We start from the raw sequence: 25,000 nt of genomic DNA on the forward strand, positions 1-25,000 counted from the left end.
TATATATACATTGCATAATATATATATATTGCATGATATAAACATAAATACGGATAAAGCACTGAGATCTCGAGGCATTCTTCTATCCACTCCGCTTGATGGTATGAGGTAGCTTGTTGGTCAAGAGTTACCTTATTTGCACATTTACTCTCTCTGACGTTACATGCAGCAAGAGATAATGTCTTTCTCTACTTATAAACTTACTAGCGGGGGGTATCCGGCATTGCCCTGGTGTTTGGGGTGTGTATGTACGAGAGGGTAATCCTGTTTTAATATTATAAAAAAATCACGATGTTAAGAAAAATTGGAAAAATCAAAACAAAAATAAACAGCGAACAAACGTAAAAAAAAAGGTGTAAAAGAGGAAAAAAGTTTAGATAGAAAGACAGGCTCGAACCTGAAGCATCGAGGCTAAGGTGGAAAAAAAAAATGCTCGACACGTTACCCCTACACCAAAGAGGCATACATTTAATAACGGATAAAATTAAACCTTTAAAAACACTTGCAGGTGGTTGAAATTAACATCAACGTTTTCTAGGTCAAACATGACGTTATTGTCGTAGTAGCAGGATGAGAGAAACTGAAGGAATAAATTTTTCGGCACCCTCCTTGTAGAAAAAAGCCCAGTTTAGGGTGAAGGAATTAATGTTTTTGGCCAATTTTTCGATATTGGTCGGGCAAAGGTTGGAGCTTTAAAATGATACCTATCTGGCGAAAATCCGTGGCCCGTGTCGAAAGTTTTTGCGAGACATACAAACAAACACACACACGCACAAACATTTTCGCTTTTATATATATAGACTAGCGGGGGGTACCCGGCGTTGCCCGGGTGTTTGTAGGTGTGTGTGGTGTTAAATAAAAAAGAAACCGGGGGGGGGGGTAGGATCGAACCCGAAGTCCTGAGGTTAAGTTTGAAAATAAAATCGGCCAGCCAGAATGAGTTACTGAAAGATGTTTGAATTTATTTAAGTAAGAACCAAATTGACAGGCGCGCGCACGGAAGTCGTCGAGCGTTACGATGACGACGGAAGCTATTCAGCAAATGAGGTCAATGATCAGGTTTGTTTGTTATAAGCGAAGTAAAAAAAGAAAACATAAAAACGAACGTTAAAACTTAAGTGGGTGGGGGGGGGTAATAAAAAAAAACACAAAAAAAACTAACGTATGGCAAACGGAAAAAAAACCCCCAGAAAAACGAAAACGTGAAAAATGACTTAAATAAGCCTGTTTCGATATTAAAATTTAAAAAATCGGTGGGTACCCGGGTGTTTTTGGGTGTGTGGTCAGGGGTGGATAAGTGAAGTAAAAAAAAAAAAACAGAAAAACGAACGCTATGTGAAAAATGGCTTAAATAACACTGGTTCAATATTTAAATTTAAAAAATCGAAAGAAAATAAGGACATCTCACACCACGATTCAAACCCAAAACGTTTAGTTAACGAAGCAACGCGTTAACCAACTGACCTAACGTGACGTACATGAAATTTAGTCAGTTTTTTAACTATTTAAAGTAAATCAGGTCATGACGTCATATGACGCAGGCATAGAACCGGTTATCGTCACGAGAGGACCGTTTTTGTTGATCCCCCGCCGTCGAAAATTGTCGATTTCGGGGTGAAAAAATGAACGTTTTTGGCCAATTTTTCGATATTTTTCGAGCGAAGGATGGAGCTTCGATATGATACCGAGTTTGTGAATCTTTGCTGTGTCTTTCGAAAGTTTTTAGCGGACACACAAACACGAACACATACATGCATACAAACATACATACACACATTTTCGCTTTTATATATAAGTGGCGTCAAGTCGTGTTACACTCACCACACCATGCGTGACAAAATAAGAGGAACGCATCGGTCTTTTAATTGGAAAAGTTAAACTCTTAAGTTCGACGTTTTTCATTTTTTGAAAATACTGCGGACGATAACTAAACAAAACAAAACAAAAAGGGTAACAATATTATTATATTTTCAAAGCGGGTCGATTAGAGGAACGCATTGGCAAAGCAATAACTTCATCATGGCTAACAGAACAAGAAAAACCTACTTTCTGTGGTTCAGTTTGAAATTCTATTATTAAACAAAGATTCTCCCTAATGTTTTCTCTGTAGAAAACATATTCTATCACTAAACTAAGCTTAGTTGCTGTCTATAGTTGAGGGCGATCCAAAGGCATTGTTTTCATTAGCTGCTACACTGGGATGTAGGGGAGGGTATCATTTCATTCACAGTATTACTCCACTTGTCCGTGATCCTCTCCTTAGCATGCTGAATGTTTAGCAAGAGGGCATGAAGTACCATTTTCAAGTTTTTAGTATGATCCAACCAAGGATTGAACCTTGATCTCACAGCCCATGAGTGAACACACCTACTACAGGGTTGAATGATAAAATTGTCTCCCTAGAAAAGATGACATGATTCTATTTCCGTTTGAGGAAAACCGATTTTCGTTTTTTTGTTGCAGACCATCTACTAGTTGGCCAGTTGTGTACAAATCCCAAGAGTGATAGGAATCTTTTATCATGTCTGAAAGTGACACAATATTCAACAAGCGAAATCTGAGATGCACTGCTGTTATGGTCTTTAGTGTGGTTTCAAATGAGGGCCACATCACGCCACCTCACATCTTCGAACTCTGCTTGAAAGTCAACACCAAAGTGTACCTGGATGTGCTGGAGAATGTCGTGATCCCCTGGTGCAATCAGGTGGCTGCTGTCAGATCCTAGATGTGGCAGGAGGACTTGGCATCAGCCCAAAAGTCCAAAATGATCCAGGCTTGGCTTCAGATGGAGTGCTACGACTGTAAACTTCTTTTACTGGCCTCCCCCCTCCCTGACCTGAACCCGCTGGACTACTCTACTTGGTCATATGTCGAGAACATCATTAGCATGACCTCCCATGATACCAAAGGCAGCTTGATTGCCGCCATCCACTGAGTATTCACCGAGCTCCTACTAGTGCTTGTAGAAAAGGCATGCTCCGAATTTTGGATTCATATCAAGGCGGTGATTGAGGTTGAAGGTGGCTACATTGAATAGATGTCCACTCTACTACATAATCAAGTTACCTGAATTGATTTTTACAATAAACGCCTTAAAATAAAGCTGTAGTGTTGTTTTCTTTAGGGCGACAACTTATATTATGCAAACAAAAATAAAATAGGAAATGGTTACCTTTGTGTTACCAGACCAGGCTGTCTGAAGACATCGGCTTCCTGGCTTGAATGCCCCCAAAATTGATGTTATTGTTTTTTTCCCTTGAAAACAACTTAATCATGTTCTGCAAAGCAAGGAACCAAAAAGAGAATTTTCCTCTACAAAACAACCAAACCAAATACCATGAATAAATATTTGAAGATATAAAGAACTTAAAACATAAAACTCTTTCTAAAATTACTGGATTCAGCATCAAACAACATGAAAAAGGTTTGATATGCCGTAAAACACAGCAACTAAATTGAACCTTTGACAATTCCAAAGAAATCTTTTCAGCCACCAATTGCTAACATACATAGATAACATGAATTGGAACAAATACATAGTAGACATTGCCAAGTCTGCTGCAAAGAAGTTGGGCTTGCTCTATCACTAAAAAGATACTCACACCTATATCTCTACACTATTCGTTCATGCATGGAATAGTGTTCCCATTTGGGGGGGGGGGCAATGCATCAACGATTAGTCTGTCTCTATTGGACAGGTACCAAAACGAGTCCTTAAGCTAATAGATTTTGAATTGTCTGCCAAGCTCCGACCCCTGCCCCATCAGCTCACTATTGCATCCATGAACTTGTTCTACAAATAGTCCTCTACAAACAACCAAACCAAACGCTGAGTAAATATTTGAAGATATAAACAATTTTTTTTTTTTTTTTTTTGTAATTACATTTTCACCCCCAAACAAGGCACATTGCCACTTTGTTATAGGGGGCTACTATCAGGGACATAAGCATCAGGGGTACAATGTGGGGAGTTGGGCAGCAAGATGTCGGTTCACATTACACTTGAACTTCTGTATGTCAGTACAGTTGGGGAAGCAGGGGCCCGGAAAGGAAGTCTAGCTGTTCTGGGGAAGAAACTACTGGAGTAGAAGGCTCTCTTACATCTAGGGATCTCTACTGCGAGGGGGGTGGGATTTAGCTGCTTGTCGGAGTATTTACGTCGAGTGGGCACAAGTGCTTGCAGTTACCAAAAGGACTAAATTCAGCATTAAATAACCTGAAAAGCGTTGATATGTCATAAAACTAAACTGCTTTAACTATTTCAACAGTAGCACCTCTCTCACTCTCTTATCATTCAGTCGATCTCACTTTGCTATTCTAGCTTTCATTATCATTTTGTTATCCCGGTTGCCATGGGAAACGGAGCTACATACACGTCCACCTGTATTCTATCTCTTGACCAATTGTAACTTAATTAACTATCTCAAAATACCCACTCTCTATAAGGTCACATGATCTTGTTCAACCTATGTATTTAATGCACTGGATCTTGTTCGAAGTACCAGTGTCATCCTTTCCGATTGGTTGAACGAATGGCCCGTGCAAAAAGAAAGGCAATAGACGCTGGCCTGATTGGTTGTTGACATAGCAACCAACGCCTTTCTAGACCGTTTCGCTTGCGATGCTGCGGCTTTATGAGAATAATAATCAGGTTTTCATGACCTTTTCTTCGGAATCAGACTGGCTTATCTGATGAGAATAAAATTTTCTCATTTTTTTTTTTTTAAACATCGCTTTCGCTAGGTTTATTTTTTTATATGCTTCTTGGGATGTTGCTGGGCATAATTCTGTTTTGTCTAGTCAAATCACTGTTCCTTTTGAAATTTTTTTTGTATTGGGTCCCAAAATAAGTATGAGAAAAAAACTTATGTATATGCATGTGAATTATATATATATATATATAACTACTTCATTTACGAGGGGCGTGCAATAAGTAATGCCCCTGACCCACTTCCCATAGCAGCAGAGCAACGAAACTTGGCACAGTTATTAGTCTTTCTCTACATAGGAACCACCCAGAGTTATGCATTTCTCCCATCGTTTGATGCAGCTCTGGAGACCATTTTTGTAGAACACACCAGGTTAGTTCTCCAACCACGACGTGACTTCAGAAATCAAGGCTGTATCATTTGGGAAACGCTTTCCTTTCAAAAACAACTTCATGGCTGGAAAGAGGTGGAAGTCAGAGGGTGCAAGGTCAAGAGAGTAGGGAGGATGGAGAAGGATTTCATAACCACATGTCCGTGCTTCTGATCTAGTGACATGCGAGTTGTGGACCGGGGCGTTGTCCTGCAGGAGGAGGGTATCATTGCTGATCTTGCCCCGCCTCTTGATTTTGATAGCTTCCCTTAATTTCCTCAAAAGTGAAGCATAAAAGGCTCCTGTAATTGTGGTACCCTTTGCCAGGAAATCTGTCATCACTACTCCCTCCTGGTCTCAGAAGTCTGTGAGCATGACCTTGCCAGCGGAGGGAGGCACCCTTGCCTTCTTTGGAGGTGGTGAGTCCAAGTGCTTCCACTGCATTGACTGGGCTTTGGTCTCTGGATCATAGTGATGGACCCAGGTTTCATCCTGTGTAATTAGTCTTTTGAAAAACTTTGACTCATCTTCTTGGCACATCTCCAAATTGATCCTCAAGCACTCGACGCATTCTCGCTTCTGGAATGGTGTGAGCAACCTGGGAATCCATCTGGCAAACACCTTATGCATATGCAAATGGTCATGAATGATAGTTTCCACAGATTCTGTATTAATCTTGACATCTGGGGCTATTTGCCTAATAGTAATGCGCCGATCTTCCAAAATGGCAGCCTCAACTTGACAGACAGATGCCTCATCAATTGCAGAAGGGGGGAGGCGACCAGGTCTTGGAGCTGTTTCCACAGACTTCCGGCCATTTTTGAATTCACGATGCCAGCTTTTTACAAGGTCATATGATGGGGCATTATTACCATAAGTTTCTTTCATTTCATCAAAAGTCTCCTGTGGTGTGCGTCCTTTCAAATACAAAAAACTGGACCACTGCTCGACATTCAACAGGCTCCATTTAACACCCGACTCAGTTCAAACACCTGTAAAACAGAAACCACAATTAGTTCAGAGCTGTAATTTGCCACATAATCCGTAGATATATAAGTCATTGCACATGCAAAATTTCAGCTAGATCAGACAACTGGAAGTGGGTCAGGGGCATTACTTATTGTACGCCCTCATACTCACATAAATTAATATACGAAAGTATAAATTTATGCGTAAAATTTAAGTATTTACTTCAACAGTGCTCAATACGTAGGTAGAGCTCGTTAGTAAGTTATAAAATATATATGGCGATTAAACTACACAGAATATTCCGCATTTCATCCACTCTGGGATTCTTCAGGCTTATGCAAAAATTTTGTGGTTGTCTCGCATTTTTATGTATGCACCTTCTATTGAGTTTTTAGTTAATCAATCAGCTTTCTAGTATCCACCGCGCCCTTCCTAATCAGCCAATGAGCAGGCACTTACAGGACAACTGGGCCTTTGTCCTGTAAGTGCCTGCTCATTGGCTGATTAAGAAAGGTGCGGTGGATACTAGAAAGCTGATTGGTTAACTAAAACTCAATAGAAGGTGTGCATATAAAAACGCGAGACAACCACAAAATTCTCACATAAGCCTGAAGAATCCTACAGTGGATACAACACGGAATATTCTGTGTAACTTAATCGCCATATATATATATATATATATATATTAGTATTCGGCCCATTCATAAAATATGCTTAAATATGATATTTTAATTTATATAGATTTCGTATTTATTATTATATTGTACCAAATATATAGTAATGATTTCAAAAGTTTTTAAAAAATATCACTTGGGTGCCATCAGCAAGAATCGAACCCAAAACCTATAGCTCTCCAGAATTACTTGTTACAGTCTGAGCTAGTTCCATATGTATATCAAAACTTTTAAAAAATTAACGTAGTTAATCGTATAAATGTATGTTTGTGTATGTGTAGAAAATACATGTTTAGTCGACTTACCCTTGCCAGATTCCAATTTTTAAAAATTTGGAACCAATTAGCATCTATTTATACCGGGTAAAAACCAAATCGAATTTGCTCCACAGGTCCAAATCTTCTATATATCAAGTTTCAAGTCAGTAGACAAAAAATTGACAAAGTAGTTTAGTAGAGACCGTTCCACACAAACAAACACACACATGATCACTTTTTTATGTATACTAGAAGGTCGCCCAGCATAGCCCGGTTGTAAAATAAATTTATTCGTGTTTAAATTTTTATAATACATGTTTCAATCATGTTCAGTTCTCTTCAGATATCTCTTGGAAAAAAGGCATGGGTTCAATCTTGTTAAACGTTTGGTGTGTATGTGTGTGTGTATATATATATATATATATATATATATATATATATATATATATAATGCAGTCATGAAAGGAAGACGAAAATTCATGATTTAAACGTTTAAAATAAAATCAACATTTAAAATGAAGTTAACGGGATGAAGAGGAAAAAAATGAGGGAGTCAGCTGACCGGTTTCGCCCTCAAAGTTGTATCGAGGCATTTGAAAGAGAGAGAGAGAGAGAGAGAGAGAGAGAGAGAGAAACATGAATGGGAATCGAAAGTATGTATAAATAAAAATAACGTTGCGTTATGTTATGTACGGGGAAAAAAATTTGGGGAAAGCGATTGAAATACATCAACGTTATATTATTCGAAGATCCTAGAGACTAATCACGCTCAGTCCAACAAAACCTACCTACCAAAATCAAAAACGGGACATACCAAACAACAGACGTAATTTCCAATACATACGGGTCTTCAATTACTGACCACCTTATCAAAAACCCCGTCTTCTGCAGCGAACTTTAGCACGGATTCTTTTTCAATCTTGCGTCGTGCTCACTCATTATTTCAGTTAAAGATCTTGGAGACTGTTCATGTTCGGTTGAAAAGGCCTTCCCTCAGTAAGCAGAGCGAATGCCTTTTGGATTTGAGCGTAATTAGTCTCTAGGATCTTCGAGTAATATAGCGTTGTTGTATTTCAATCGCTCCCCCCCCCAACCCCCCCCCATACATAATGTAACGCAACATTATTTTTATTTATACATATTTTCGATTCCCATTCATGTTTTTTTTTCTCTCTCAAATCCTTCGATACAGTTTTGATAAAGCGAGGGCGAAACCGGTCAGCTGACTCCCCCCCTTTTTTTCTCTTCACCTCGTTAACTTTATTTTAAACGTTGACTTTATTTTAATTTATTTTAAATGTTTTAATCGTGAATTTTCGTCTTCCATTCATGATTGCATTATATAAATTTTGTACTCCTCAAAGAATCATGAGATATATATATTCAGAATGTGAGAGATCATATAATTATTTCCACAGCCAAACAACGTCGCAGCCCACAAGAGCCAAGACAGCCAACAAACCATGGTTTGCTTGATCTGTTTTAATTAACTGATTTTTTTGTGTGTGGCATGTTTGCTCATGTGGCAGAGTGCTTGCCTCGCATGCAAGAGACTCGGGTTTCGAATCCCAAGTTCAGATATGTTTAATTGATGAGTCCAAATGAGGGCATAACTCGAGTGTTGACTTCCGGTTTGTTGGCTGTCATGTCTCTTGTGAGTTGCGACATTGAATCTAGGTTTACATTAGATGGTGATGAGAGAATGATTACAGCACTTTTGATGCACTTGTGGCGTTGAAGAGAAGATTCAATTTTGAGGAGGGGCAGTTTGTAAAATCATAATTATGGGTAAAAATGTTCCTGCATATGTACTAGTAGTGGGATTGCTTTTACAGTTTATGTTTATGTTTGTAAATGCGGGATTTTAAATTTCTGGTCGTTTTGTCGATTTTATGTTGATTTTATAATAATACCAAATTTGTAGGTTGACACCCTCAGCTAAATCACCTGCCCAAAATGAAATTCTTCTTTTTTTTTTTCTTTTTTTTTTTTAGGTAATTATGCATGGTTTTACGATCTTTTCATTCTAGTACATAATTCAAACTTGTTTTTTCTTTTCAATTTTTTAAAAATTTTGTTCAAGTTGGGGATGGAGCATTCTATCGGATGCCAAACATTCACTCACTATCTCATACATTCAAACCGAGAGATCTTTTTTAAGATTTTAACCGTTCCTTTACATGCAATTGTTTGAATTTTTCTTGCACTTGGTTCACCAGGTGTATTTGCTAGATAGTTTTTGAAATTTTTTTACATGAGTCTGATTGTTCTTATAATTACTGCAATGATAGAGATCTTCCTAAGATTCCAGTTTCTTTTAATGTCATGCATAATAAGACCCCGATATTTTATTATCCCCTTCTTTTCAGCTCCGTTCGACCCATCATCATTGGGGACACTAACTTCAACTAAGGTTGCTTCTTTCTCCTTCATGTCCCATATGCATATATACATATATCACTATGTCAGGTTTAATAGCTCCGTTTTCTAAATACTTAGCTGTAGGAATTACATAATCATAGTGGATCATGTATGGAAAAGTAGGAACAGTTAGGGGTATCGGAATCGGAAAAATTTGTGCATATTTTCCGATGCCAAAACGATTCTTTTAATTGTCTATTTTTGTTTGAATATGTTTAAAGCAAAATCTTCTTTTCCCGGTAATAATTATAAAATAATAAATATTTATTGTTTTTCTTTTTTTTTTTTTAACTATTAGTAAAACTAAAATCGATAAATGATTCATACAAGTGTATTTTTTTTTTTTTTCGTTTAGGAAAATATCTTCACATTAAGCATGTGTTTTTTTACGGTAACCGGGGAAAAATAACAACGTCATATTTAAATATTCAGAGATTCAAAAAGAATCGGAATCGGAAATTTAGTACGGAATCGGTAATTGTATCGGAATTGGGAAAAATATTGGAATCGTCCCATCACTACTTATTTGCAACTGTTATTTCTGGTAAATGTTCCCAGGACTTGCTGTTGCATTCGATAACCAACTTTTTGCAGATTATCTTGATATTTGCACATGAGATTGTGTCGCATTGTATTGTAGCCGTCCTCAAGCAGAACCTTACAGCTGCATGTCAGATGGCTCACACTCTCTGCTTTTGTGTCACAGAACCTGCACTTGTTGTCATTGCTGAGACCACTCATGTGTGTGTCTGTGGTAAAAAGAGACAAAATCAAAAAGCATTTCCATTCTATTCAACATGCTATGAACTCTTATTCAGCCCAAGTGATTCACTCCTGTTCGTCCGTTCTTACTTTTCTCAATAATCACGTCTTGGATTAAAAAAAAAAAAAATTGCACAAACATTAGTCATGGTAAAAGTAAATTTTTTGCCAGAACACATTTTCCGAGATAACTTTGGTTGCTCCTCCCCGGATGGGCCATTGTAGGGATAAAATTGCCCGAAATTTATTTATCCATTCATTAGTCACGGTGAAAGTAAATTTTTCACTCATGGAGGAGGGGGTACCCCTCCCCCGCATATTCGGCTGTTTTTTTTGGGTTTTTTTACAAACAATGGTTGGATCTTGCTAGCATTAAAGTGCCAAACGGTCTGCGATAAAACACCTGTCTACAAAGCATCATATTAAAAAAGGTTGTGGCCAAACACGGCCGTTATCTAGAGTACAAGTCAGACGGAGAAGGAAGGTGAGAAAACAGAAAACACGTTTTATGATTATGCATCATGGACAAAAATACAGACAGGAACTACAACTGTCTAAAGATATGAGCAGGGATACCTGGCTTCACCCGAGGTTCTGATCTCCTTAAATTACAGAGAAAAAAAAAACTAAGTTCAAATGAAAAACCTGTTTAATATAGAAAGTGCCTTAAAAAATGCACTGTACCTGTTTTGTAGTGGTTGCGAGTCCTTTGGTGCGTGTTACAACATTTAATATCGATCGCGTAAACCTAACTGCAGCAAGGAGGATATGGGCGTTCTAGTTTTGCAAACGTATTGCCCAGGCTTCACCTATATAGAGCTGCGGCGTTGTTTGACTGTGGAAATAATCATATAATTTCTTTCTGAAAACTCTATTACTAAGTGATAGCTAGGTTAGCATGTTGGATGGCATCGTCGTAGTGAGTATAAAATTCCTACTTGTGAGACATAGGTTTGGGTTATAGCTTGGTTGGATGACCACATCTCTTGTTCGAGAAGAAGTAGGTCCATTCCACAGACGGATTCCGCCACGGTTTGCTTGATCTGCGTTAATAAACTTTCTTGCATGTTGCACATTTTCTCATGTGGCAGAGTGCTTGCCTCGCATGCAAGATGCTCGGGTTTCGAATCCCGAGTTCGAATATGTCTAACTGATGAGCCCAAATGAGGGTGAAAACTCAAGTCCTGGACTTCCGGTTTGTTGGCTGTCATGGCTCTTGTGAGCTGCGACACTGTTTGACTGTGGAAATAATTATATATATATATATATCTATATATATATATATATACACACACACACACACACACACACACACACAGAAAGACAGTGTGTCCAAAAATTGTACTCGCACTTTAACTGTCACTAATATATTACCTCTTGATGCACGTTTTTAGCGTTGTCTGCACAATAATGGTCATTAATTTGAACATTTACAGACAAGATTTTTAATTAGACTTGTGTTCTGTGTTCGAAACTATTCAATTTCACTTTATGTTCTATAAATAATGATTGTATCGCCATTCGAAGTGTGAGTACATTTTTCAGACACCGTGTTATGATAATCTTTTGCTTGGAGAAAAAATCCAGTTTTAGTATTTTTTTTTTTTTTTATTATTTGGTAGAAATCGAAGATTGCTTACATCTGGTAAATGTGCCTAGTTAGAATAAACTATTTCTGAAAGAAACTGAAGCGTAGTACTTCTTTATTGCAAAGAACATGTTGCAGCAATAATAAATATAAATTGGTGAGACAGAATCAAATAACAGTTTATGAGATGAATTACTATTTAGGTCTAACTTAAAAAACCAGACCAACTTAATTTTGTTATTATAGATATTCTCTTTATATGGTATAATCATGTTGGAACACCAGTTCTCGTCAGATTACCAAAGTTAAGCAACATTGAACCTGGTCAGTACTAAAATGGGTGACCATTTGGGAATTTCAGGTACTGTATGTAGTCTCCGCTTATCTTGGCATAGTTCCCAGTTAATCTTGGGCCTCTCTTTGCCACTGGACTAAAACTGTGCCGATTCAGGGGAGGTGTGGTTGGAGATTGCTCAACACTTGTTTTACAATTATACGCACAGCTACCCTTACAGGAGTTATCCATTGTCTCTTGACAGACAGATGAGATTTATATTATAGATTACATTGGACCCAATATATAGTAATGGTTTAAAAAGTTAAAAAAATAAAAATGACTCGTGTGCCACCACCGAGAATCGAAACCAAAACATTTAACTTATGATTTACTTTTTCCCTTTGACGTTAATGCCTGACCTATGAAAATATGTTTGCTGCAAGGCTAAAAATTAAAACATGAACCAATAGCTATTACGTAATGCATGCACATTCATAATACTGTCGTTCGACCTTTACTTGGCAAATTCCATTTTTTTTTAATTTTCACACTTTTGCACCGATTTTTCCCGGCTAAAACCCAAATATAAAGTTTCGCATGAGTTCAAATACCCTATATATTAAGTTTCATGTCTGTAGACAAAAAACTGACGAGTTTGGTAGGCAAAATTTTTTAAACATATATATATATATATATATATATATATATAAAGAAGTTTGTGTTTACTATAACCTTTTTACGCAAATATAAATCATGTAGAATATCTGTATGAATTCACGTTAACTAAAGATGATAATCCCATGAGAAAACAGAAAAAACTAGAGGGAATTAATTAAAATGAAGGTTTAAAAGAATATGCAAATTAGCTAGATCTTTTGCAGATGAATTCAATTTTACGAGCCATATATAACAAAGTTGTATTTTTTTTTTTAATAGAAAAGGGGGTTTTAATATGAATATCAATACACAAAAAAAATTAAAGCAGTGTGTGTGTGTGTATATATATATATATATATATATATATATATATAGTCTTTGAAGTTTTTAACATTTGAAACCACACAAAAAATTATTTTTTATCATTCATTAAAAAAAACATCTAGTCAGTAAGTCATTTAATCACCTGCAATCACTGCATCAACTCTCAAATTTACTATAATACCAATTTTTATATTTTTTAAGGGATCATCAGTTGTTTACCATGAAACACTGTTTCGGGGATTTAAAAACAAAACAGTGTATTACATCATGGCTCCCCAGCAGTGTTGATCAAACACCACCACCCTTAATCTTAGGAAGAAGACAAGTTACAAAAATTTTTATTCCCCAATTTCCTATTCTTAATTGTAATTACTAACCTTTTCATAGTATAAAAATGAATTTCTTACCTGTGCGATTCATCAATTTCCACATTTAAAATGGATACATTTTTTAATTTTTTAATTTATCATTCTTGTATTTATAAGATTTGGATTAATCCATTTAACTACTTATCACCCCCACTATAGTTAGTAGTTTGTATATTTACATTCTTATTTATTTAAAATTAGATATATAAAGGTTAAAAATATTTTATTTTTACATATATACATTTTTTTTTTTTTTTTTTTTTTTTAACTATATAAATTTATTATATGTAATTATAAATACATTTATACATTGCTAATATAGTTTTGGATTTCCTTTATCAATATAATCTGGTTTATCTTAAACGATTCAAAAGCATCAGGATAACGAACAAATGCTTTGTTTAACTGTTTAAATATTTTATTTTTATCTCCACCTTGTTTTATCATCCTTATTACTAAGCTAGAAACTGGTGGTATAAAATCTGTTAATTTTAGAGTAACGCGAGCTATTCTCAAAAACTCTGACATAATGGTTCCATAAAACACAAAAACGGGGCAGGTGCTATCCTTATGGGGCATACGTACTATTTTAAAGGGGAAAGCGTTTCTTTTATCAAATATTTTATAAAGAAAAATTCCATCCTCAATTTTTATATCTAAATCCAGAAATGTAGCCTGTTGTCCTCTATGTTCACAATTTAATTTTAGTTCGTTTGGATATATAAGATGTTTATTTTTTTCGAATTCATCATTATCGTTTATGCATATAAGGTCATCTATAAATCTCCTACACCCATGAAAGTTATATGTTTTAGATATATCTGTTTTTAATAATGATGACATATATATATATACTCGAGTCTATGTAAATACAAATTTGCCCAAAATGGTGCCGGATCCAATCCCATTGGGATACCTATCGTTTGGAGTAATATTTTATTTCCTATTTGAAAATAGCATTCTTTAATAAGATGACTTACAAGCATTTTTAAAATACCTTTAGAAATACTAGTTTTGCTATTTTTATTTTTACACCAGAAAGCATTAGAGTTTGAAAAGTCTATATATTTACCTTTTCCACCTTGAAAAGCCAAATCTACAGTATCATTTAATTCTTTTATAAGTTTTTCGTGCGGAATTTTAGTATATAGCGTACTAAAATCATAAGTAGCTATAGATTTTGCTTTTATTCTGGAATTTATTTTATCTAATTTTTCTTTCACTGGTTTGGAATTATTTACTACCCAAAATAGATTTATATTACTATAGAATTTACTTTTCAGGTGAAAATTATTTATTTGATTTATAATTAATTTAAATATTTTAGATATAGCTTTACTTAGAGGTTTAGTGATGCACGTCTTTGAACCTACAATAAATCTAGCCCCAACTGGATTTTTATGCATTTAAGGTATCCAATACATACATGGAAGATTTTTGTGTTTATCTTCTAACTTTAATCCTACTTTTTCATTAATAATACTATTATTCAAAATAATACTATCTAAATTACTATTACTTACTTTATAAGTATCCGAATCGTTTCCTATAAGTCCTACTTCTATCAATAACCGTTGTATATAATATTTTTTACATATAAAGGCTATATTGTTTGCCGCTTTATCAATCGGAACTATTACGAACTTTTCTTGAAGTATTTTAAGTTCCTCCCGTATTTCTGAATTTTTTAAAAGAGGATTGGTTTTTCTAGGGCGTTTAAATTGTTTTATATGTTTAACCTTTTTATTTACGCATTCAATTATACTATTTTTCCATGCATCAAACGTAGACTGTGCTAATCTATATTTCTTTACCATAGACATAATAAAACCTTCTAGTGCTTTAGTAACTTCTTTAACGCATTTAGTGTAACTTAGGCATTTAGGTTCTCTATAATTTGGACCCTTACTAAGTAGTTTTCTTAATTTAGGATTATTTACTATATTTAAATCTCCTGTAATTACATGTTTTATCTCATTATTACAGAACGGAGAGGAATTACATTCACATTCTGGAATATTTATATTATTATCTTTTATATTTATATGTTCTACCGTTTTCTTATAATTAAAAATCTTATTGCGTATTGTTGTCCCTAGTTTATATGTAACTATTGGTTTTTGATCTTTTTTCTGGAACTCATTTGGTAGTAATTGAATATTTTTTTGTTTATTAAATATTTTAGGTAAATTTACATCATCAAAACCTTTATTTTCATACAAAACTACACAAACATTTTTAGGTTTCTTTTTTATATCGTTCCCTGGTGGCTTATATAATTTAGTGTCAATTATATCTAGAATATATTCATACCATTGAATGAAATAGTCCTTCTTATATATCATATCCGGTTGTAATAATATTTTAGATGCTATTTCCTTCAAAACTTTCTTTTTTGTTTGATTAAGCAATTTTCTTATATAATTGAACGACTCATAATTTTATTAATAATTATATCTTTAATTTTACTAAAAAAATCCTCACATGAAATAACTGCTTTTCTATTATTTCTATTAACATGAGTTCTATCTCTAATACCGTAGCGAGGCAAAGCTGGATATAATCTACCTATAATTTCAGAATCTTGTATGTTATTTTTTTTAACTTTACTATTCAACCCATATGGGTAAATTACTCGCATTTTTTTAATTATATCGTCTTCCTTATCCTGACGCATCCTTAGGATATCGTTATCTACATTACCTAGACTATTATATCCATTACATTTAAATTTTTCAATTATTTGCACGGAAAAAGACGACTGACTACAGGTTTCTTTAAAATGTTTAACAACATGAATACATCCCTTAGTGCTAGTCCTATGCAAATTCATTCGTTTATTTAGAGGCATTACAGTTTCTCCTACGTATTGTAAATTACAGTTTTTACAGGACAACAGGTAGACCAAATTTTGGGACCTACATGACAAATCTTCTTTAGAATGATTTACAACATAGTAATATATATATACACATACTGTGTCTATGTCTGTGTGTGTATATATATATATATATATATATATATACACACACACACATACATATATGCATAGACACAGTGTATATGCATATGACAAGGTAAAGAGCTCTCTCTCTCTCTCTCTCTCTCTCTCTCTCTCTCTCTCTCTCTCTCTCTCTCTCTCTCTCTCTCTCCCCACACACACACACAAACAAGCGAGAGAATAACTTCATTTCATTCAATCTTTCCACCATGAAATTCTTAGCTCGATATTTATTCATGAATTCTTGTTCTGGTTTCTGTTTTATGTTGTTTCCTTCGCAGCAGTACGAGATTTTAAATTACTTCCTAGTGACCTTTCCATGGTTGACAGACATTTCCCTTCCTTGTGTTTTTAAATTTTGTTTTGCCGCGGAGGCCAATGAAGTGTGTTTCCTGTAATCGACGACAACGACGTTGAACGGCTCGATTCAAATTGCACCAGCGTTCTCAGACTTATGGCCCCTCAGTTAATACACAAAACATACAACAGCGATTCTCATATATATATATATATATATATATATATATATATATGTATATATATATATATACTTCATTTAATCACATAAATTAATATATGAAAGTATAATTTTATGCGCAAACTTTAAGTATTTACTTCAACAGTGCTCAATAAATAGGTAGAGCTAGGTAGTAAATTATACAAATATATATGGCAATTAAGCTACACAGAATATTCCGCGTTTCATCCACGCATAAGCCTGACGAATCCGAGCGTGAATGAAACGCGGAATATTCTGTGTAGCTTAATTGCTATATATATTTTTATAACTTATATATTATTTGTTTTTGCGATATGTTTTCAATGAAATCAATTATTTATGAAATTGCATTTCAAATCTCGCTAGATTCAGCCACTCTGATGAGTCGTAGACGATGAAATACGTGTCAGTGGATAATTATATTAAAAAACAAACAAACAATATATATATATATCGTCTGCCTTCTACTAAAACAAACTTTGTCTGTGTGTGAGTTCGTTCCCTATGGGCTCCGAAACAGTTGAGTGAATTTTTATGAAATTTGACACAAATGTACTTTATGTGCCTGGCAGTGTTCTTAGAATTTTTATTGGAATGTCTCCGATAAGTATTGATAATAGATAATCGGAAAAAAAAATCCGATGAAAGAAAGAACAGGCAATTCTTGACTAACGTTAACACCTTAAACGGCCTAACATCACAAGTGCATTTGAGAAGGTTTATCACGACACAAGCAAAAAGGTCCAGCCTTTAAAATCAACTGTAAAATATTTTATATGACAGGGGCGCGTTCGAAATGGAGGTTTCCTTTTAGAGTACAATTCAACTATGATACTTGATTTTTTTGCATTTTAAACTTTAAGTCAAGCCATTATTTATAGATTTGTTCTTTAAAAAGTAGACCATTATTAAACCTGAATGGTCATCTACGAAATTCAACATATATCTATAATGTTCTTTGGCCATCGGTTTCACGGGACCGTTCAAGTCACAATGCACCATTGATAGGAATTTTTTCTTTTTCCTTCTTGTCTGGTATCTTGTTTTGATAGTTTGTTTTTTCCCTTGCGTACAGACGTCGCAGTTAAAGTTTTTTGATGTTTGTATCTTCATTCCATCAACTACAGTCGGCAAGTTTGTGATATCAGTAATATTGCAGTGTCTAAGAATTTTATGCCATGTCTGTAGATCATGGCAGGCGGTTTTCGATTGGACTACGCTATGTAAATAATATAGTCTTCCATTTTCTTTAATGTCGAATACAATTCCATTCGGGTACACCAATTTTGATTTATTGGGGCTAAAGTTTATATTTGCACCTTGTTTACTGGCAGCTTGTACAGAAAATATATTTTGTTTAAATTTTGGGATTAGAAGAGCGTTTTCTAGAATACAGAAACACAGTTCACCTTTATTGTTCCTTGGCGAGATTTTAGCATCGCCTCTTTTCAAAACGATATCATTGACTCGACTCCCGTCAGCTAGTTCTACAAAATGATTTTGTGGCTTAAAGTTGGGATCAAAATTGATAAAATCAGATTCCTTTGTGATCACATGTGCCGTGGCACCACAATCGACAAGAAAATTATTGTTTGTTGAAGCTTTAAACGTACATGAAAATAAGAATGTATGTTCGCTAACGGAATAAAATAAACATACAAGCAAAATGTACCCGTTTAAAGAGAAGGTTTTTTTTTGGGGGGGGGGGAGGGGGGCAAACATTTTCAGTGTGATTTTTCTTATATTTTAAATATATTGGAATGCTCATTTTAAGGCGCGCATAAATTACAATTGACTTATTTTTTTGTGTGCACATTTGTTTTCTTTCTACTTTTTCAAAAATGTCCTATTTTTTTTTGCATTGTTTAATTAACAAAAAAAAATAAAAAAACAAAAACAAAAAAACAACGGGTACATATTGCATGTATGTTTATTTTTATGTATATTTATTTATATGTATATATGTATGCGTTTTCTTTTTCTCTTTTTTACAAAACTGCATAATCAAATTAAAGAAATAGCTTCTTTTTCAAAAACCCATCCCCTTTTAAGGTAAAAATACGTTCCATTTTTCTATTTTTTTCTTTTCTCTGTAAACATATATATCTGTTTGACATTTGAACACAATTAAAGATGGCGTCTTTTTACATGCTACAATTATAAGATCCAAATGATATCTAATTTTATTATGTATAATTGAATATAAAATATATATTTATTTTTAAGCAGAATAAACATAAGGGACTTCCTCATTATTAAAAAAAATAGGGAGGATGTTACAATATTTGTCGTATAATGGGGTAGATATTTATTTGCTGCCTACCACAGAAAAATGTGGCACAAGGCCGGAAGGTGGAGAACAGGCGAGCTCCCCTAAAGAAGGGGCACTCTCGCCTCAACAAAAATTGCCTGGGCATCCCCGTCGGCATTCCCCAGTAGAGGCGCCTCAGGCGACAAGCCATTAATTTGCCCCACCGGAAAGCCCGGTGGCAAGGCCTAGGAAGGTGGACCTCCTCAGTAGTACCCAAGTGGTGTACCTCAGTCCGACAGGTGCTAGGCCGGTTCCTTGCCCCTCACCTGTCGGGCTGAGTGTCAAGAATGGATCCTTGACGAGTACAACTACCCTGTCTTCCTGTAGCCGAAGCCACTAGGAGATACATCCCATCCTACCGGAGTATAATGGGGGTATGATTTCGCACAGTCGGGAGATTCTATTTATAAACGATGCTGCTATGAACTGACGAATCAAATTAATTCATGTCCTGCTACCAACCAATCAGAAACCACAATTGCTCCATAAATATTAAACCTTTCTGTAGCAAATTCGCAAATGTTTTTTTTTTTTGTCTCAACACGGAAGAATCTTTTCCTCTGTGGATTCCAACTCGAGAACTGTCTACTGCAAACCAGTCACCTCTCAGGACTTGTATAGAACAACGAACAATCGGAAACTGTTCTGAAACTAAACATGGCTTACACTTCTAGACGTCAACTAGTCACCTACTTACATCGTGTTTAAAAAAAAAAAATACGTATGGATATCGATCCTGTGTTTCGTAAAAGATTTTTTCATTAATATTAACAATTAGTATAGATATCCCTAAAAATTGAGCCATAGATATTTAACAAATATCTTAGTGACCCCTGATGATTTAACCGTCTTTACAATCTACGGCCCCACCCTTAAACAAACGGTTCGAATTCTTGTAATGCAGAACCAATCATCTTTTTCCTTAGTAGGAAAAGAAGCATGTTCTCAAGACCCGAAGAAGGTCGCAGGTTGCAACGACCGAAACGTTGTGCTAATAACACCAAAGTTGAGAATAATAGTCCAATTAATCAACATGACACAAGCAACTAGTCACCTAGCTCGTATGATTTAACTCCATTTCATTATTTGTGAGGGATATGTAAAGTTCCATGTCTATACTGATAGACCAGACACAATAGACCACCTGGAAGTTTTATGCGTACAGTTGTGAACATTGGACCTCTAGATTACGTCATATACGCATGAACTATGGAGCCATATTCTCCAAATTGTATTTATATTATAAATTCCAACCCAAAATGAATCTTTGGAATAAAGCACATATTTGTATAATAAAAATATTTTTTTGCGATTTACTTTGATTCAAAGTTCGCAGTCTCTCTAAAAAAAAAAACAAAAAAAAAAAAACAGAACCAACTATAGAAATGAAAAATAATTTTTGAATTAAATTTTAGTAAGATTCCCATGTAGACATCAATAAGTCTCAACAATTTTTGAAGTTCGATTCAATATCACTGATGCTGAAAGAGAATTCCATGACATTATCCAATCGGCACTGAATTTCTTTATCTCAAAGATAAGATATTTCGCGATCTTCATCTTGGAATGAAAATCCTTTTGATGGAGTTTTTTACCCCAAATCTCATTTTCGTAAAAACAGACGATAACTTTTTTGTTGATTTGATTTGCTTTTTGGGAGGTATTTAATATTCAATTATTATTATTATTATTATTATTATTATTATTATTATTATTATTCAAATTTCCACATGAAAAAAGTTTCTTTCAAAATCTTTCACAAAGCCATAAAGCAATTTTAAATTTAATTTTTTTTCATGTGGCTAGAAATATATATATATATATATATATATATATATATATATATATATATATATATATATATATATATATATATATTATGCTTCATTAATTTATATAAGATAGCGTCTGTCATCAAGAAAACGTCTCAAACTGGAAATCGGTATAGAAAGAAGAAAAGAAAATCTCATTATGGAAATAAAGTGAAGGATTTGTTTCGGAATTTATTTTAGACTAGCGGGGGCACCCGGCGTTACCCGGGTGTTTCGATTAAGGAATAAAAAAAAAAGTAGTAGGCATCCCGGGTGGGGGTAGGTGTTAAAAAAAAATGGTAGAAGGCAAGCAGGAAGGTTTGAACCCGCAACGCAAAGGGGGGGGGGAACGTGACGTCTTTGTCATACTCTTCAAAAGTGATTTTAGCGACGAAAGCAAGTTCAATTGGCTAGGCAGTGATGGTAGGCAGTACGTCCGTCGAAGGAAGGATGAAGAATTTAATTCTAGGAGCACAGTTTCAATGCCGCAAGGTGGTGGAGGTCCAGATAGCAAATATTAACTAGTCCATTGTGTTCCTGTTGTATTTGTGTTGTATTAATGTTCTAAAGTTACATTTAAATAACGATTTGCTATTGTGCGGACTTTCTATTTTGCCTTCTCGATTTGAACTTAATTTTTTAAATTGACGTGAACACTAGGACACTTCAATTAAATATCAAATATGGACAGGAAAAATTATAGAGGAATAAAACGTGAATCAAATGAGGTATAAGTTGTTTAAACAGCTACATTCAATTTAGCTAAAAAAAAAAAATTTTAAATGACGAGTCCGGACTTTCTTTTTAGCGGCGCTGTAAGTCATTATTTGTATTTTAAACTAAATTTTTTTAGCGGCGCTGTAAGTCATTATTTGTATTTTAAACTAAATTTTTTTAGCGGCGCTGTAAGTCATTATTTGTATTTTAAACTAAATTTTTTTAGCGGCGCTGTAAGTCATTATTTGTATTTTAAACTAAATATTGTTTAGCGGCGCTGTAAGTCATTATTTGTATTTTAAACTAAATATTTTTTAGCGGCGCTGTAAGTCATTATTTGTATTTTAAACTAAATTTTTTTAGCGGCGCTGTAAGTCATTATTTGTATTTTAAACTAAATATTGTTTAGCGGCGCTGTAAGTCATTATTTGTATTTTAAACTAAATATTTTTTAGCGGCGCTGTAAGTCATTATTTGTATTTTAAACTAAATATTTTTTTAGCGGCGCTGTAAGTCATTATTTGTATTTTAAACTAAATATTTTTTAGCGGCGCTGTAAGTCATTATTTGTATTTTAAACTAAATATTTTTTAGCGGCGCTGTAAGTCATTTTTTGCATTTTAAACTAAATATTTTTTCGTGATTTACGTTTTTGTCATTCCTTTCAACTTAATATGAAAATGGATAATAAACTTTAAAATATCAGTTATTGGATGGATTTTTATCTATTAAGTTTTATTTTTATGGATACATGTATCCAATGACACCGATATGAGAACTAAAATCACACATTATTGTCTCTTTAAATTCGATTGCTCAGAAAAATACAAAGTTTTAGGAAAAAATACTTTGGGTGGTAATAAAAGGCGAATCAAACAAGGTATAGGTTGTTTAAACAGTTACATTCAATTTAGCTTAAATTTGCGGTTTTTGAAAAAGTGATAACCAATATATATATATATATATATATATATATATATAAGTATTGCAGTATTGAGCCAGCTTAAGACACTTTGTGTCATTTGCTTATATATTTGAATACTATTCCAGTTAATAAAAATATACAGAGAGAAACACACACACACACACACACACATATATATATATATTTCGGGTTTCGAATCCTTAGTTCGGATGTGTCTAACTGATGAGCCCAAATGAGGGCGAAACTCGAGTCTTGGACTTCCGGTTCTTTGACTGTCATGGCTCTTGTGGGCTGCGACGTTGTTTGGCTGTGGAATTTATTATATACAATCTCTCACAGTCTAAAAATCATATATATATATATATATATATATATATATATATATATATATATATATATATATATATAGCAAAAATGCTAATTATTAAAAACCTGAAGAGAGTGCTCAATACTATTGCAGAGCAAATATGCGTTTTATTTTTTTTTTTATTGCCGTTTTATCTGTTTCGGTTGCCGGACCATATTTACGATCCAGTAGCCTCGTCAGACCTTACAGAAATGGCAATTATTATTTGGAAGAACGCTTTTAGAGGAAATACGAGAAGAAGAAAAAAAAGAAGAAAAAGGGGGGCGGAGGTTGACAATAGTTAAGTTTTGAAGTTTAAAATACATTAGATTGTAGTGTGTGGGGGGTTAGCAAATTCAGCTAGTCATGGGTGGAGATATAGTGATATAGGAAGGGGGAGAGAGGGAGATAAAAGTGAGGGGTAAGTAGAGGAGGGGGAGGAATTTCAATTTGGGGTTTTAAGATTTGGCTGTTTTTAGTTGTTTAGCTAGACACTGGAGTATATGAAATAGATGAGAGAGAGAAAGGATTTGTGTACGTGTCATATGCGTTTGGCAAGTAAGGGGTTCATTTTCGAATGCTCGTAGCAGTCACGATAAGTCCATTCGTTCGTTTGAGTTCATTGACAATGAACGGTTTTTAGGTAGTTATATATATATATATATAATTAGTCTTAAGACGATTAATTGGAATCGGAATTTTAAGGGTATCGGTATGGGAAAAATTAGTACCTATTTTCCGATGCCAAAAACAATTCTTTTAATTATATTTTTTTATTTAATATTGTTAAAAGCAAAATCTTTCCCTGCTGATAATAACAATAAAATAATAAATATATTTTGATTTTAAGCTAATAGTAAAACTAAAACATATAAATCATCACATACACGTGCATTTTTTTTTTTTTACGCTTGAGAAAATATCTGCACATTTAACACGTGTTTTTATGACAATTGGGAAAAATAACTACTTCGTAGTTAAATATTGAGAGGTTTATAAAGAATCAGAATCGGTGATTTAGTAAGAAATCGGTAATTGTATCGGAATTAGGAAAAATATTGGAATCGTCCCATCACTAATATATATATGTGTATGTGTGGGTGTATATAATTTTCTGCAGACAGCTTTTTCGCTGTTTAGATTTCAGTAGGCGTAGCAAGTGCATCCGTGCCGAAATTCGAAGTATGCCGTTTTTGTTCTAATTAGGGTTGATGTATATATTAGATTTGCATGCATTTATTCGTATATGAGTAATCAAGCTTAGAATTCTATCAAAGACATGCGCACGCGCGCACACACACACACACACACACATGTATATATATTTTAGCCATGTTTTTTTTCTTCTTCTTTTTGGTTCTGATATCGAATAAAAACCAAATTCTTACTGATGAAACAAAAAAAAAAAAAAAAAAAATCAGAACTCTTTGGAATTTGATTATTGTTCCAAATCTTCAAAATTACAGCTTTGGCACATCACAGAAAATTAGCGCTTCCTTATTTATCAGTAAGGAATATTCTAATCGACTCACCACCGATTCACAGTCTTCCAAAAATACAAAAAAATAAAATTTCTATAAAAATTCGAAGTGTTTTTGGAGGGAAGAGAAAAAGCGGGGTTCGGGATCTGTTTTTTTTTTTTATATAAATAATTCTCTTGGCATGTACACCTTAGAATCTTGTTTACCCAGATTCCGTGATTAGTCATGGATCCTTTGAAAGGAAGAAGCTCAATCGAATGAAGAATTATCTCCCCTTTTTTTTTTAAAAAATGAATTTAAGACAAGTTGAGATGTCTATGGAGAGTTCGTATTAAAGAATTATGAGAATTTACAAATGTTTCATTTTAGTGCATGTCACGCGTTTGTTTTGTTTTCTTTGTTGCTATAGCATCCATGGTCTCTTAAGGCTGAGGCTTGTAAGAGTGCTGAAGCGCTTGACATGAAGAACAAGGCATATTTGTTTGTTTCTTATACTTGAGAGAGAGTGAGAGAGAGAGAGAGAGAGAGAGAGA

At 34.3% G+C, this 25,000-nt stretch overlaps 1 protein-coding gene and 1 pseudogene across 2 annotated transcripts in view; both read left to right on the top strand.

Moving 5' to 3' along the window:
• The window catches only part of LOC145252784 (crystallin J1A-like), a 624,153-nt gene that overhangs the window by 497,523 nt on the left and 101,630 nt on the right, over window positions 1–25,000 (top strand). The gene's annotated exons all lie outside the window — the stretch shown is intronic.
• Window positions 12,006–12,123, top strand: LOC145253151 (5S ribosomal RNA; annotated as a pseudogene).

The sequence above is a fragment of the Euprymna scolopes genome, chromosome 29 (genome assembly GCF_053919585.1).
Source record: "Euprymna scolopes isolate OS-2025 chromosome 29, ASM5391958v1, whole genome shotgun sequence".
In the NCBI taxonomy this organism is placed as follows: domain Eukaryota; kingdom Metazoa; phylum Mollusca; class Cephalopoda; order Sepiida; family Sepiolidae; genus Euprymna; species Euprymna scolopes.